Below are 18229 nucleotides of genomic sequence, written 5' to 3' on the forward strand. Positions count from 1 at the left end.
TACAAGGGTGGCATGCAAAATCATAGCTCTGAGCTGAGTGGCTGCCTTTTCTCAGAGAGTTTACAGTTCATCAAGAATCTTCAAAATAATGACGAAGGTGACTTTTGGGGGTGATGTCTCCAGGACTTTGGTGGAAGGAATGGGCACAACACTGGGTGTTTTCCTGGTGAAGAAATGACATATCTTTTAGGCTCTGCTTCATGACCAACAGCCTCTGTCTGGAGCGGTGAGACTGTCAGAAGGAGCCTCTTTCCAGCTGCTTTTCTCAAGCTCCCCCCCGCCCCCTTGGTACCAGGGTGCCTTCTCTATCTGGAAGACAGCCACTTGTCAAAACCCCAAAACACTCAGTATCTTCCCCTCAGTGACCAACAGTGTCTACTGAGGAGGCAGAGAAGCTATAAATGTCGAGGTTATTTTTAGGGCTTGGTGCAAAATAAAAATGAGAGTTCCTTCTCTACAATTACTAGACTCTCCAGGTGGTGACAAGGGAATGCTGAACTAGGAGCAGGACCCTGCTAAGCCGAGCACCCTGTAAACTGCATTTCCAGAATCTGCCACAGGGAGGTCATCTGGCTCATCTTTGCAAAGGAGGCAGGGGGCTTGAGTCTTCATGTGGTCAAGGACAGTTGTTACATCACAGCGTAGAGCATCCACTGTGTGGTGTGTTGGGCCAGCCCCCGGCTGGGCACAGAGACCATGAGGATAGGTGGAGTCTTCTTCCCTTTGAGGACCCCATTTGCTTGCTTTGTAAAAATATAACCTATTATTTCTTTAAGGTTCAGCGTGAATGCTACCTTCCAAATGGCTCATCCAGAAATTTTCTTTATTCTATGTTTCTTCCTCCACTGCATTTGTCCTTAGGAAAAGTAAACAGCTTGTGGCTAACCTAATATGGGCTCATACCAAGTGTCCTGGTAGGAGGAGGAGGTAGGGTGTCTCCCCCAGCATGCCAGGGCAGGAGCGCTGTTGCCCAAACATCAAAGACTGAGGAAGTGATTTCTCAGAGGCCTTGGTGCCCGGAAGAACTGGGTCTCTTTTGAGGAGCTGATTTGCTTTGTAATTGGATATAAATTGTGTAACTGACCTTGTTTCTCCTCCCTGAATGGGTTGCTGAGATCCAAACCCATGCTGGATTTTAAAAAACAGTCTGAACTTTTGAAGATCAAGGATCTACAGAAATATTTTGGGAGAACAACCAAGCTGTGTACAGTACTGGAAAACCCACCTCTCCTTTGTCTTAGCTTCTTGTCCCCCTTCCCTCTGCTGTTCTATTTTTACAGTGTTTTGGTGCTTCTTTCAATTGGCTTCTTTAAATCCTCCCTTTGAATGGTGCAAAGAATGCATGTACCCAGAAATAAAAAAAAAATCAGTACATTAATAGCCAGAAAGTAAACAAATCCCTAAGCTGACCTTGGAAGCCCTGTCTCCATTTTGTTTTGTCTTCTACTTGCCTTCTGGTTGCATCTGTTCCACAAACCCTCCACCAAGAGGGGGAGAGATACCAGGGACCAAAAGCAAGACCTGATGTGCACAAGGGTATTTTCCAAGAAGAGAGCATGTGACTAAATCAGCCATCACACCTATTGTTTGTTGTTCAGCTGAGTTCAACTGCCTCAGCCTCCAGTTGTTGGGATTACCCATATGTGGGTGCTTGGGCTCTGCTGGAAAAGGCACCTGTGCACCCCGGGGAATGTCACCTCCAGGAAGGGAGAGGATAGATCTTTTCTTTAATCCACTCCAGGCATTACTCTAAGCCTGGTCCTGAGTAGAATGTGCCGATGAGGAGCTGGGTGGGGGCCTGTAGCAACAGGAAGAAGACTATGACTTTAAGATAACCGAGGCCCAGGTCTGCAGCTGGGGGCAAAGGGAGAAACCTGATGAGTCTTTAGAATCATTACCACCTCCTGGCCTATGGGCTGCAGGGGGAGCTACCCTCAGCTGTAGACGGGCTCCTGTGTGGTATTTTCCATAAATTTCAGTCTTGCTGCTCATACAAAGTACAGTGCAGATGCACCTCACTCTGTATAATAGCTATGATTCGGGGCATTTCCATGTAAATTGAACCCTCGTACAGTAAACAGGTTCATTTAACATACAGCTGGGCAGCTCTCGGCTCAAAGGAACCCTGGAGCGAAGGCTTTGAAAGCAAGGGATCCTCTGTGACACAAGTAATCACATTCTAATTTCATATTTTCTCTTAATTTGGATTGTAACCTAAAGAGCTTCTTTCTAAATCTTTGCTTAATATAGTAAATAAATTAGCACATATCCTATAATATTTCCCCTGGGGCAAAATGATCATCGATGTGTCATACTTATAATTATATTTTAAGTCAATGATTTAATCGTAGCCTTAGGAGAGAGACGGATGTCATGGATGGTTTCTGCTCATTAGCTTGTGTAACATGGGGAGAGCTACCGTCTAGTTTGTTCGTCTAAGAAGGTCTAGCCAGGATTTTGCCCTGAGACAGCTTGAGTTTTTGGATGAAAGGCTAGAGAGAACTGTGGGCTATGAAATGAGCTGAACTTGGAGAAGGGAAATTGGTTTAAATCATACCTGAATTCATCTCTTGCCTTAAGCCTGTTTGACCTTGAGCACGTCTCTTAAAACCACTGAGCTTTGACTTCTTCATTTTAGAAGTGGGCAGAAATATTACCTAGGGTCTCTGTGAGATTATGGGGAGATGATTTTCATAGCACACTCTATAATGTGCCAAGTATAAAACATTATTTATTGATAGAGGATAGGATTTATTTATTTATTTATTTATTTTGCTATTTTGTTTTAAATTTAACTCTGCTTGGTAACATAGCTTTCTCCTGGAGTCCTCTGATGCAGATTTTTCTAATTAAGCCTACTTGTTTGTTCTGAAGATTTCCTGGAAATTAGCCAATTTCCTCTGTAAAGATCATCTCATCCCTTGGAAAGGATGCGCCCAGGAAGATTTTTAGAAAAGAGAAAGTTCGCCCTCTAGTGTGTCTTGGGAGAAAATGGCGCACATTTTGGTAAAGTACACTGTGGGTTTTAAAGAAACTATTCTCTAAATTATTTCTTTCTTGCTTTGAATTAGCTTGCTACTAGATCCTGTACTGATCTTTAAATAAATTATTTTTGTTTTATAATAGCATATATTCCTCTAGCTTTTGAAAGTCATGGGAGACAAGTCAAATTTTCAGAATTAGTTCAATTTATACTTACCAGGTGGTATTTTTATAGTTGTAGTCATAATGGGAATGCTAAGTAGAATCTTGCTTTGATTTATTTTGCTTTGATTTAATTTCAAACTAAATAACTTCAATCAAGATTATGACCCAAGTGGCCTGTGCTATGAATTATAAAAGACCCTGTTTCTGGTGAGTGGAGAACAGGCAGAGAAGTGATCCTCTTGTACAACTTCAGTGACAGGCATTTAATCCCATTAGCATACAATATATGGATACTTGAAAATTTTAGCAGAATTACTGAGTGTTTATGTTGTGTCCTTTTAAATTAATATCAATTAATTTTTTTACATTTGTGCAACACACTTACTATTTTTATTGGTTCATTATAATTATATATAATGGTGGAATTTATTAAGCTATTTCCACACATGCACACAAGAGTTTGATCACTCTCATTCCCCAGGACTTTGTCTTTCCCTCCCTTATGTTGTTTGAAATGGACTTGGGCACATCTTCACCTTGAGTTGAACTTTACGCCAATAATTTCCTTTTTCTTTTGGTATTGGAAATTGGGGATTGAACCCACGGGCACTTTCACTGAGATGAATGCCCAGCCCCCTTTTATTTTTTATTTTGAGATAGGGTCTCATTAATTTTCTGAGGGTCTCACTAAGTTGCTGAGATTGACTCCTGATGTGCAGTTCTTCTGCCTCAGCCTTCAAGTTGTTGGGATTACACACATGTGCCACCGTGCCTGGCGCATGCCAATCCTTTTTATTTCTTTCTGGGACACGGCAATAAGGGAAAAATAACAGGTATCAGTTGCACAAGCCATACAATTAATGTATGAAGATTCATTATCTTTACTTTCCTATTTCACGTCTTAATTCTGCTTCTAGCAAAAACCTCCGTCACTTCCATGTCTGGCCTGGACTGGAGCTGGCTCATACCCACCTACTAGAGCCAACTGTTATTTCAGAAAATATACATGTCAGTTATCATTGAAGATTCACTATTAAAATTTAAATCACATAAACCAAACCTAAATAAGTTATTCTAAAAACAAGGTTTATAAATAGGCAAAGCTCGTCCCTCCCTAACTAGTTTGGGTGGGCAGTAGAATGTGGGATGGAGGTCTTCTAGCTCCTGATTACCCCCATGAGAACATTCCCCTGCTTCCACGCCTGGGCCCAGAACTTTCACCATTGATCTCTGTGTCTCTGCCCAGGTGACCGGTTCATACACCACTGCCTTGAGATGAGCGCCTGCCGTTCCCAATGAAGGAGATGAGCAGGTGTGCTTCCTTACCTTCTGCCTACAAGGATCTCTCCCACCTTTGCCTTCCAGGACCACCCTGAGAGAAGATATAATGCAGCTGTCACACGTTTTCATCTAGTACCCACAAACAGGTACCTGATCCTGGCTGAATCGTTGCTGGTGGTCCCATCTCTACCAGGGCCAAGCGATATGACAGGGACTGTTTTCCAAAAGGTGTGTCATTCTCCAGGAGACATCTTGCTTCAGTACAGGGCCTCTGCTGCGACTCTCCCCCTGAGGTGTTCCACAGACTCTCCACAACGTCCTTGCTCACTATTGATCCTTATAACACCTGGTATTTGTTGGACTGCCTTTGCCCAATGGCATCTGCTTGTAATTCCTCAGGCCTGCTTCAGAACCCTTTTCTGCTTCAGGCCACACACAGAGCTCTCAGCTCACAGTGTAACCTGGGCTGGAATGTGCTGCAGCTGGATACCAGAGAACCCCTTCCTCTTTGTACCTTCTTTGATATGGGGCATAGTGCTTTTATGTGGATGCCCTGGTCTTCCACTCACCAGTGGACTTCTCAACATCCGCAGATGTGGCAGGTTTTGAATCTTTGCAAAGTCAATTTCTCACCCTTCGTGGCACATGTGATGCAGCCACCTCTTGCTCATCCAGAGTGACCAACATAGTGCCATTGATGGAATGAATTGATGTGTCGTTCTGATCTGTTTTGTGCCAAAATGCAGGTGAGTTAATGTAGCCCTAGGGAAAACCCTTAAATGTGCAAGTTCAGTTATTTAAGTCCCTGTGAATCCAATCTGTGTCTTACCCTTTTTTTCTGATAGTGATGGAAATGAACACCTTCTCCAAATCAGTGGCCACACCTGGTGTGAGTGAGGCAGTTGGGGCTGAGCTGGCAGAAGTCCACTGTCTTTCTCCAGGGTTCCTTCTCCAGCCCACCGGGGCCAGACTGGAGGATTAAAGGGGGCTGTCACCTTGCATCCTTCAGTCCCTTAAGAAGATCACTCACATCTGCCATCCCCCAGAGATGCAATTTTGCTTTTCATTTGTTAACCTGGTCACACATTTCTATGTCTCCTTCCCACTCCAATAGCTCTACTTACCCCATAAAGTAAGTTTCAACTGCCACACTTGTTGATCCCAATTATACATTTTGGTACTCGATGAATGCCCTCAGTGGGTCTGTGAACACAGTGTGAACCACTGTATACCAAGCATGTTAAGGACTCTGTTCACTGTACATAGACTGGAGAACATCATGCTATCTGAAATAAGTCAGACTCTGAAAGTCAAGAGTCATAGGCTGGCACGTGCTGGCTTCATTTTTCAATTCTTGTGGAATACTGTTCTTTTTTCTCTTACCAGGGAACTCAGCACATTCTTAGCTGAGTTACACTAAGACTTAACCCTCTTTATAAACCCAGTGGTTGAGGGGATCCTGAGGGGGGCACCCATTGGTTCTCATTCAAGCGTGCAAGGCCTTTGCTGAATTCCTAGATGTTTGGAGCCTGGGGCCTCTTTTCATGGGACCCATTGCATCTTCTCCTGGGAGACTTGTCACATTAGACTGATTTCCCCGCTAGGCTACAAGCACTGTGCAATGGTAGGGGCCACCTCTGTCTTACCTACTGATGTATTCTGTGTGGCTAGTTCCACCATCAACATGGATATTTAATAACATGTGGCTTGAACAGCCCTCCTGTCCCACAGGTCAGTATGCACAGGGTCTTCACCGTGGGCCAGGCTCTGTGTAAGCGGCCGCATATGCACTAGCTTGTTTTATCTTCACCCTGATCCTCTGAGATAGAAACCACAGTTAACTTTCCTTGCAGATGAGGTAGTATCTCTTTTCCATATTTCCACTGCTTCTTAGCAATGATTTCGTTATCTTAGCAATGATTGCATAGGTACCTTGAATTATGTTCTCTCTTGGACTTGGAGCTCCATGTGAGTAGGGAATCATAGAAATCCAATATTTGTTCTGTGTGAGTAGTCAGGAGTGAATGAGTGAATAAATTAATTCCCAGAAATTAACTGGAGAGGCTTAAGCACTTTGTAATTTCACTTTGTGTTACAGACATATTTTCATAGACATTGTACTTAATTCATGCATACTATTAAAGAAAGGTCAGATCTTTTAATTGGAAGTTCTTAAGCCATTACCACAGTTACCTTTATAATCATCTGTTACTAGTAAACAAACAATATGCTTTATAGATCAGGATATGCAAAACTATTGCACCCTAGGAACATGCTTCTTTGATGCGTATCTCCTCCTCTTGCAAATGCAAATCAATTTTTTATGTCTGTCAAACACCCGCACACATTCCAGTGATTAACAGCCCAGTGTTAATGTGATGAAAGAAATTAATTTTAGATGTGTTTGGAGTTTAGAAGTAATTTGTGTAAAAATAAGATCCTGCTGTGTTTCAACTATTTCCTACCAATCTGAATATGCTGTCCTGGAAAATGTGCTATTGGCACATTTATCATCGATCAGAGCTCATTATTTCAAGGGCTGACAAGTGTCTCGTTGCACATTTATTAGGGAACTGAGCCTTAATCATATCTGTGGTTTTAAGAGTTCCTGTCATACTAGATTTGTGACTTTTTTTTTAATGGAAGAATTTTAAAAGGGAAAGATCTCCCAGACCTGAAACTGGAAGAATGATAATTTTATAGAGTATTTAAAAAGAGTTATAAGGACTCACCTACATAAAAAAGATAGCTCCTATTTTACTTTTATGTTCTGATGAGAAAACCCATTTTTTAAAATTCCATTCAGTAGTTCTAAGCACAGTTATATTTTGAGCTTGTAAAACTTTCTGCCTTCCAGAAGTTTCACAACACTTCCTTCTGCTTTTCCTCATTTCTAAAAAAATTCCAAAAAAGACCAAATAGGTGAAATAATATCAATAACAACAACAATAATAATTAAGAAACACAAAATCCTAAACAAATCCACATTAACAAAAACAGCACTTCCAAAGTATTGCATTTCTTAAAGCATTTTAAAAGATCATTTCTGCAATTATTTGAACCTCTATCCTGTTATTTGCTACTGTTTTGAGTGCCTTGGATATATCAGTGAAGAAAACTGCTACATTATGTGCATAGGGGAGGGTTATATTCTACTGGAATAAACACTAAGCATGAAGCATGATACATATTCAAATTGTGAAGTTGTTAGAAGATGCTAAAAATCTAATAAGGTAAGAAGGACTAGAGTGTTGGAAGATCTGCAATGTTAAATGGCAGAGTCACCCTTAGTGAAAAGTTGACATTTCAAAAATATATGAAAAAAATATTCAACTAGCAATTAGAGATATGCTAATCAAAGCTACACTGAGATTCCATCTCACTTCAGTCAGAATGGTAATTACCAAGAATACAAGTAATAATAAATGTTGGCAAGGATGCCAGGGGAAAGGTACACTTCACATTGCTAGTGGGGCTGCGAATTGGTGCAACCATACCGGAAAGCAGTATGGAGATTCCTCAAAGCACTAGCACCATTTGACCCAGCTATCCTACTCCTAGGTTTATACTCAAAGGAGTTAAAATCAGCATACTACAGTGACACAGCCGATTCAATGTTTATAGATGCTCAATTCATGATAGTTATGCTATGGGACCAACCCAGGTGCCCTTCAACAGATGAATGGATAAACAAAATGTGGTATATGTGCATTATGGAATATTACTCAGCCTTAAAGAAGAATGGAATAATGACATTTTCTGGAGAACATCCATAGATGGATAGAGCTGGAGAATACCATGCTAAGTGAAAGAAACCAGTCTCAAACAACCAAAGGCAGAATGTTCTCTATGATGTGTGGATGCTAACCCACAAAAAGGCAGAGGATGTTCATTGGACTAGACAAAGGGGAATGAAGAGAAGGGAGGGAATGGGAATAGAGAAGAGGGTAGAAAGATATTGCACATACCTTTCCTATCCTTATAAATGAACACACACCAGTGTAACTCCACATCATATACAACCACACGAAGGGACCTGAACTGAAGAAGCCATACTTCTTCTCTGATGTGTCAAAATCCACCCTACTGTCATGTGTATCTAGAAAGAACAAATTAAAATAAAAAAAACCCTGACATTTTAACAGACTGAAAGGAGACAGAGTAGGCCCTGAAGATAAGCTCTCTGAGGAGAAGCATCTGAGGAGGAGCCCTGGGTCCCCGGCCCTGCTGTGGCTGTTTGTCTGGAATGCTCAAGGGAGATCAAGAGGCCAGAGTGCGGGGACAGCGCCATGGAGGAGGAAAGTCACAGGAGATGAACTCAGAGAGGGACCTCGGAGCAGATCCTGTGGCTGTTACAAGGATTTGGGTTTTGCTCCAAGAAGAACGGGGAAGCCGATGGGTTTAAGCCGAGGAAAGACAGTCAAGAGGATCACACAAGTTGTCGCAGTGATTCAGGTGAGAAATGAAGATTCTCAGACCAACGGATGATGGCTGATGGGAGCAGGAGCGGCTGGATTTTGTACATATTTTGAAGGTAAAAGCAGTGGATTTTCAACAGATTGGATATGAGATGTGAGAGAAGAGAAGAGAACGAAGACGAATCCAAGATTTTTGGTGGAGCAAGTTGGAAAATGGAGTTACAAAACTGAGATGGGCACAAATGGTGGTTTAAAAGACCAGGTAGGGGCAGAGGTCAGAGCTCAGGTTGGGACAAATAAAATAGTAAAGACTCTAAGTCATTTAAGTGAAAATGTCAAGGAATTATCCAGACAGGAGATATATCTTTGGACTTGTTAAGTACATAAATAAAAATCATAGCCACGAGACAGGTTGAGATCACTTATGGTGTGAATATTTGTTAAAAAAAGAGGGGACATTTCAGGACTTCTTTGCTTTTGCACTTTTATAGTTGATCTGACAATTACACGGTGTTTCAAAGCAATAACTAGCACAACTGTTATGAGCAGATTTGGAAAAGATACAATTATTCTTGGGAAGTGAACAATTCCATGGGTGAGAGTAGAATTGAGTGGATCTAGTAGGAAGAGGCCACTGGGTATCAGTCAGGATCAATCAGAGGAAGAATGTCAGTTAATGCTGAGGGTGGGTAAGAGCCAATGATTTGCTGGTGAGGATATGGAAAAAAGAACTTTTATACAGAGTTGGAGGGCAATGTTAATTAGTACAGCCATTACAGAGAGCAGTATGCAGCTTCCTCAAAGAACTAAAAATAGACTACCCTATGATTCAGATATCCCACTCCTGGGTGTGCATCCAAAGGAAATGAAATCAGCATACCAGAGATATACCTGCATGTCCATGCTTGTTGTAGCACTGTTTGTTAAGGTATGAATCAGCCAGTGCTCATCAACAGAAGAATGAATGAAGAAAAAGTGGTATATATATATTCAAAATGGAGTATTAGTCAGCCACAGAGAAGAATGAAATCCTGTCGTTCATGGGAGAATGGGTATAACTGGAAGACATCATGTTCTGGGGAATAAGACAGACAAAGAGAGCAAGTATGGTATGTTTTCTCTCTCATATGAGGAAGCTGAAACATTTGACCTGTAAATAGAATGGAGAATTGGAGATTAGGAAGTGTGTGGGTGGGGGAGAGTGGAAAAGGGAGATGGAATTTGATCAGTGCACACTGTGTATATGTATGGACATGTCACACTGAACCCAAAAATGTATACAATTATACATGTTAATAAAAAATGTAAAAGGAGTCCCTTATTTCAGAGGATTTTTTACATTATTGATGTAAATAAGAAAAGGAAGGCACTAAGGGGCCATAGCCCACTCCTTCATTGACTTTCTCCCAATCTCTAGTCCATACCAGACCCAGAAGAGTCAAGGGGTGAGCTGGTCATTGTTCATGGGCCTCCCATTTTCTGTTCTTCTAGTGTTTCCTCAGTGATGCAGCTCACAGGAGACACAGGAGAAGTGGCTGGGGAATTGCACATTAACCTCAGAAAAACAGCTGACAAAATATGATTCTTCTTATTAAGTAGAAAGACATAAATAATGTACATAAATAGTGTTTATTGTTTGAGTTGAGCAATAAATGTCACAGAGTTATGCATTAGATCAGGAACAGATGAAACGAGGTTCCAAAATGCCCTCCCAGCTGACCAGTCTATGAGGAAGAAATTCTAGAATGGTGTTCTGCTGAATTGCCCAACAAAATAGTCCATGTACAGGGCTCAACAATGATCAATAACCACTATTTTTTTATTCTTCCAGTAAATCTTTCCTGAACACTTTTAATGTGCCAGTCACAAAGATAAATACAGCATAATTACAGCCACAAGGATTTTGCAGTCTGGAGAGTTATACAAACAGAAATCTCCTACGGGGTGGGGTAACTGTGTAGGTTGTGGTGACAAGATCCTGCAAGAGAGAATGGGGAATCAGGACAGGCTTCCTGGAGAGGCAATGCCTGAGTCGAATCCTGAAGAAAGATGTGTGGGTTAGCTGTTCACCTGATGTGAACAACTTTGAGGAGGAGAGTTTTATTTAGGGTTGCGGTTTCAGGGTTTCAGCCCATGGTCACTGGCTCCTTTGCTCTGGGTCTAAGATGAGGCAGAAGATCCTGGTGCAAGGACATGGCAGAAGGAAAACTGCTACATTTATGGCTGTTTGGAAGTGGGGTGGAAGAGGGGAGGGAGGGAGGGAGGGGGGGGGAAGAGAGGGAGAGAGAGAGAGAGAGAGAGCGTGAGCGCACGTGCAGATGCCAGTCATCAGAGTTCATGAGCCAGGGCCTGGGGATATGATAAACCCTCCAGAGCACTCACCCACCGACCTACTTCCTCCAGATAGGTCTCACCTCCCAATAATCCATTCAAGTGGGTTAATGTGCTGATGAGCTTAGAACTCTCATGATCCCACTGATTCCTAAATGCCTAACCTCTGGCCATTACTGTATTGAGGACCAAGCCTTTAAGCTACATGAGACTCTGGGGGACATTCCAGATCTAAACCATAACAGATGAGGAGTTAGGTGGGTGTGGGGGCTGCTGATGGAGGGCAGGAGTTTAGGAGAGACACCTGAGAGACTATGACTGTAGAGTGTACTGGCCTATAATACATACATGGAGTATAACTAGTGCTAATTAGCATCCCGTTCTTGTGGTTGTACATGACAGAGTTACCCTGGTCGTGTGTTTGAATGCAAGGCTAGGAAAGTTATGTCTGATTAATTCTACTATCCTTCCTAATCCCCTCCCCCTCCATTCCCTTCATTCCCCTTTGTCAACAGATGAATGGATAAAGAAAATGTGGTATATATACAATGGAATATTACTTAACCATAAGAAGAATGAAATTATGGCATTTGCCAGTAAATGGATGGAAGAGGAGAATATCCTGTTAAATGAAATAAGCCAGTCCCAAGAAACCAAAGCTGAGATGTTCTCTCTGATATGTAGATGCTAACCCACAACAAGGGAGGAAGGGGAAGAACAGAATACTATAGAGTTTTAGTTACTGTACCTTTGTAATATAGTTTAAAATCAGAAAGAAGTGATGCTTCTGGTTTTGCTTTTGATCTCAATATCACTTTAACAATCATGGCTCTTTTGTGTTTCCATTTGGATTTTAGAATTGTCTTTTTCTCTTTCTATACAAGAAAGTCCAATCTCACTTCTGAGTTTATATCACAAAGAATTGAAATCAATGTCTTAAAGAGATCTTTCCATTTCAATATTTTATATTCATTGAAACATTATTTATAAGAGTTAAGGTATGGAAACAACCCAAGTGTCCATTGGAAAACAGAAGAATAAAGAAAATATATATGTTCATATGTGTGATGATGAAGTGTTATTCAACTTGAACAAGAATGAGATTTTGCCATTTGCAACAACATGGATGAACCTGGAGCAAGTGAAATGAGCCAGTCACAGAAGCGCATATATTGCACAATCCCATTTATGTGAAGCATCTGTAATAGTTAAACTTCTAAGAACAGAGAGTATGATGGTGCTTGTAAGGTGTTAAGGGTGGAGTCAGTCAGGAGTTGTTCAAACACTAGATGAGTGAGTTTTAGAGATCTCCTGTACAATAGAGTGCCTATAGTTAGCAATACGATATTGTTCACTTCTAAATCATTAAGAGTGTAGATCTCATGTTGATTGTTTTTACCACAAAACAAAAACAAAGAGACACAAAGAAAGTTTGGGAGGTGATAGACATATCTGTTGTAGTGATTACGTATGTTCACTCATTAGATTATACACATTAAATATATGCAGTTCTTTGAGTACCAATTATAATTCTATAACGTTGTTAAAAAAATAAAGGTCTGCCTTAGGTGATTGTAATATGCACCTGAATTGCCCTGAAGAAAAAGATGCTAATTGATGAACATTTGTCTACTGTAACCTTTAACAAAAAATGATGCTCTTTTGCTGGCTGAGTAACCATGCTATTCTCTGTGGAATAGGGGCAAGATCAGGTATTGAGACCAAGAAGTTACTGTGTAGTAGGGAGTATGAGAATATTGGTAAAGGTTTGAAATAACCACTATGAAAGACTATGAGGGAGTTGATTAGGAACATGACCAGTCATTTCTGGTTACTACTCAGGGCAACTAACACACAGCTGTTTGGTACAACATAGTTAGGCTCCTTGAATAGTCACATAGTTACTGTTTCAGATGATTTTACTTTTCCTTTTGAAGATCTAGGTTTCCAGTTGGAATAACTTTCTATCTGCCTGGAAAACTTCCTTTAACATTGCTTGTAGTACATTTCTTCTAGTGACACATTTGCTTAAGCTTTTGTTTAGCTGACCATGTCATTTCTTGGGACTATTGTACTAGAGGAATAGTGTTGCTGAATATGGAATACTTGCTTCAAAATTTTTGTTTCTCTCAGCACTTTAAAAATGGTGCTCCATTGTCTTCTGGCCTACCTTGTTCCACACAAGAAATCAGCTATTATTTATTTATATCATTTTTATGTGCATGTGTCATTTTTCTCTGGCTGCTTTAAAATTTTTCTTTTTTATCTGGATATCGGCAGATATTCAATAAGGTGGTTTCCTTTTCTTGCACTTATCCTGGTTAGAGTTTGCTGAATTTCTATGGTCAATAATTCAATCTTTTTCATCACATTATGGACATTTTAAAATTTATTCTAATTTGTTACATATGATAGCAGAATGCATTTCAATTCATAGTACACATATAGAGTACAATTTTTCAAGTCTCTGATTCTATACAAAGTAGAGTCACACCATTTGTGTCTTCATACATGTACTTAGAATAATGATGTCCATCTCATTCCACTGTCTTTCCTACCCCCATGTCCCCTGACTTTCCCTCTCTCCCCTTTGCCCTATATAAAGTTCATATACTCCTCTCATGGTCCCCCACAACCCCATTATGAATCAGCATCTTTATATCAGATAAAACATTTGGCATTTGATTTTTTGGGATTGGATAACTTCACTAAGCATTACCCTTTTCAACTCCATCCATTTACCTACAAATGCCATGATTTTATTCTCTTTCAATGCTAAGTAATATTCCATTGTGTGTATATACCACATTTTCTTTATCCATTCACCTACTGAAGGGCATCTAGGTTGGTTCCATAGTTTAGCTATTGTGAATTGTGCTGCTATAAACACTGATGTGGCTGTGTCCCTGTAGTACGCTGTTTTTAAGTCCTTTGGATATAGACCAAGGAGAGGGATAGCTGGGTCAAATGGTGGCTTTATTCCCAGTTTTTCAAGGAAACTCCATACTGCTTCCCATATTGACTGTACCAATTTGCAGCCCCACCAGCAGTGTATGAGTGTACCTTTCTGCTACATCCTCATCAACACTTATTAGTGTTTATATTCTTAATAGCTGCCATTCTGACTGAAGTGAAATGAAATCAGGGTAGTTTTGATTTGCATTTCTCTAATTGCTAGAGATGTTGAACATTTTCTCATATATTTGTTGATTGACTCTATATCGTCTTCTGAGAAGTGTCTGTTTAGTTCCTTGGCCCATTTATTGATTGGGTTATTTGGGGTTTTTTTTTTTTGGTGTTAAGATTTTTGAGTTCTTTATATATCCTAGAAATTAGTGCTCTATCTGATGTGTGTGTGGTAAAAATTTACTCCCATCTGTGAGCTCTCTGTTCACCTCACTGATTGTTTCTTTTGCTGAGAAGATTTTAGTTTGAATCCATCCCATTTATTGATTCTTAATTTTAATTATTGTGCTATAGGCATCTTATTAAGGAAGTTGGGGCCTAATTCCACATGATGGAGATTTGGGCCTTCTTTTTCTTCTATTAGACTCAGGGTCTCTGGGTTTAGTTCCTAGGTTCTTGATCCACTTTGAGTTGAGTTTTGTGCATGGTGAGAGATAGGGCCTCAATTTTATTTTGTTGCATATGGATTTTCAGTTTTCCCATCACAATTTGTTGAAGACACTATTCTTTCTCCAATATATGTTTTTGGTGCCTTTGTCTAATATGAGTAACTGTATTCTGTACCATTGGTGTACAAGTCTATTTTGGTGCCAATCCCATGCTGTTTTTGTTACTATTGTTCTGTAGTATAGTTTAAGGTCTGGTATAGAGATGCCACCTGCTTCACTCTTCTTGTTAAGAATCGCTTTAGCTATTCTGTGTCTCTTATTTTTCCAGATTAATTTCATGACTGCTTTTTGTATTGGAATTTGATTGAAATCACATTAAATCTGTATAGTGCTTTTGGTAGTATGGTCATTTTGACAATATTAATTCTGTCTATCCAAGAACATTAGAGATCTTTCCTTCTTCTAAGTTCTTCTTTAATTTCTTTAGCATTCTGTAGTTTTCTTTGTAGAGGCTTTTTAACTCTTCTGTTGATTCACAAGTATTTTTTTGAGGCTTTTGAAAATGGGGTAGTTTTCCTCATTTCTCTTTCAGAGGATTTGTCACTGATATACAGAAATGCCTTTGTTTTTGTATCCTGCTACTTTGCTGAATTGATTTATTACTTCTAGAAGTTTTCTTGTGGAATTTTTTTTGGGTCTTCTAGGTATAGAATCATATCATCAGAAAATAGTGATAATTTGAGTTCTTCTTTTCCTATCCACATCCATTTAATTTCTTTCATCTGTCTAATTGCTCTGGCTAATGTTTTAAGAACTATGTTAAATAGAATTGATAAAAGAAGGTATCCCTGTCTTGTTCCAGTTTTTAGAGGGAATGTCTTCAATTTTTCTCCATTTAGAATGATGTTGGCCTGGGGTTTAGCATAGATAGCTTTTACGATGTTGAGATATGTTCCTGTTATCCCTAGTTTTTCTAGTGTTTTGAAAATGAAAGGATGCTGTATTTTGTCAAATACTTTTTATCCATCTATTGAGATGATTATCTTTAAGTCTGTTGATGTGGTGACTTACATTTTTTTTAAATTTCTGTATGTTGAACCAATTTTGCATCCTTGGGATGAATGCCACTTGATCATGGTGCACAATCTTTTTGATTTTTTTTTTATTCAATTTGCCAGAATCTTATTGAGAATTTTTGCATTTATGTTCATTAGAGATATTGGTCTGAAGTTTTCTTTCTTTGATGTATGTTTGTCTGGTTTTGGAGTCAGGGTGATATTGAATGAATTTGGAATTTTCCCCTCTTTTTTATTTCATGGAATAATTTGAGGAGTATTAATATTAGTTCTTCCTTAAAGATCTTGTAGAACTTAGCTCTGCATCCATCTGGTTCTGGACTTTTCTTGGTTGGTAGGCTTCTGACGGCATTTTCTATTTCATTGCTTGAAATTGATCTGCTTAAATTATGTAGATCATCCTGATTCAGTTTGGGCAAATCATGGGACTCTAGAAATTTGTCGATATCTTTGATATTTTCTATTTTATTAGAGTACAAAATTTCAAAACAATTTATAATTATCTTCTGTATTTCTGTAGTGTCCATCATGATACTTCCTTTTTCATCATGGATGTTAATAATTTGAGTTTTCTCTCTTTTCCATTTGTTAGCATTGGTAAGGTTTATCAGTTTTATTTATTTTTTTCCAAAGAACCAACTTTTTGTTTTGTCAATTTTTTCAATTGTTTCTTTTTTTTTAGTTTTGTTGATTTCAGCTCTGATTTTATTATTTCCAGTCTTCTACTGCTTTTGTGTTGATTTGTTCTTCTTTTTCTAGGGTTTTGAGATATAATATTAGTTCATTTATTTGTTGACATTTTTACCTTTGAAAGAATAAACTCCATGCAATGAACTTTCCTCTTAGTACTACCTTCATAGGGTTCCAGAGATTTTGATATATTGTATCAGTGTTCTCATTTATGTCTAAGAATATTTTGGGGAGGTACTGGGGACTGAACTCTGGGGCACTTGGCCATTGAGCCACATTCCCAGCCCTACTTTGTATTTTATTTAGAGACAGGATCTCACTGACTTGCTTAGCACCACTACCATTACTGAGGCTGGCTTTGAACTTGTGATTCTCCCATCTCAGTGTCCTGAGCCACTGGGATTACAGGCATGCACCACCACACCTGGCTTTTACCTCTAAGAATTATTTTATGTTCTCTTTGATGTCTTTTACAATTCATTGTTCACTCAGTAGCATATTATTTAGTCTTCAGGTATTGGAGAAGCTTTAATGTTTTACTTTATCATTTATTTCTAATTTAATTTTATTATGATCTGATAGAATGAAGATAGTATCTCTACTTTTTTGTATTTGCCAGGAGTTGCTTTGTGGCATAATATGTGGTCTATTTAGAAAGGATTCATGTGCTGCTGAGAAGAAAATGTATTTGCTCGTTGATGGATGAAATATTATATATATGTCTGTTAAGTCAAGTTATTGATTGTGTTATTGAGTTCTATAGTTTCTTTGTTCAGCTTTTGTTTGGAAGATCTATCCAGTGGTGAGAGAAATGGTAAGTTTGACTCTTGAACTTGAGAAGAGTTTGTTTGATGAACATAGACGCTCCATTGTTTGAGGCATATATATTTATAATTGTTATGTCTTGTTGATGAATGGTTCCATTGAGTAGTATGAAATATCCTTCTTTATCCCTTTTGATTAACTTGACTTGAAGTCTACTTCATTTGATATGAGGATGGAAACCCCTGTTTCCTTCTGCAGTACATGTGAGTGGTATAATTTTTCATAACCTTTCACCTTCAGTCTGTGGATGTCTTTTCCTATGAGATGAGTCTCTTGGAGGAAGCATATTGTTGGGTCTTTTCTAAAAATCCAATCTGCTAGTCTATGTCTTTTGATTGGTAAGTTTAGGCCACTAATATTCAGGGCTATTATGAGACATGATTTGTATTCCCAGTCATTTTTGTTTATTTTTGTTCTTTTACTTGACTTTGTTTCTCCTTTGATTAGTTTTTTCTTTAGTGTAATACCTCCCTCTGCTGATTTGCATTGTTGTTTTTCATTCCCTCCTCACAGAATATTTTTCTGAGGATGTTCTGTAGGACAGGCTTTCTAGTTGTAAATTCTTTTAACTTTTGTTTATCATGGAAGGTTTTTATTTCATCATCAAATCTAAAGTTTAATTTTGCTGGATATAAGATTCTTGGTTGGCTTTCATTTTCTTTAAGAGCTTGGTATATGTTGTTCCAGGATCTTCTAGCTTTCAGGGTCTGGGTTGAAAAATCTGCAGATATCCTAATTGGTTTCCCACTATATGTAATCTGATTTCTTTCTCTCATGGCTTTTAAAATTCTCTTCTTATTTTGTGTGCTGGGCATTTTTATCATAAAGTGCCTTGGTCCACACAAAATCTGTTGTGATTTTGTACATTTGGCATCCTGTGAGCCTC

This window comes from Callospermophilus lateralis, chromosome 9 (assembly GCF_048772815.1).
Source record: "Callospermophilus lateralis isolate mCalLat2 chromosome 9, mCalLat2.hap1, whole genome shotgun sequence".
Taxonomy (NCBI): domain Eukaryota; kingdom Metazoa; phylum Chordata; class Mammalia; order Rodentia; family Sciuridae; genus Callospermophilus; species Callospermophilus lateralis.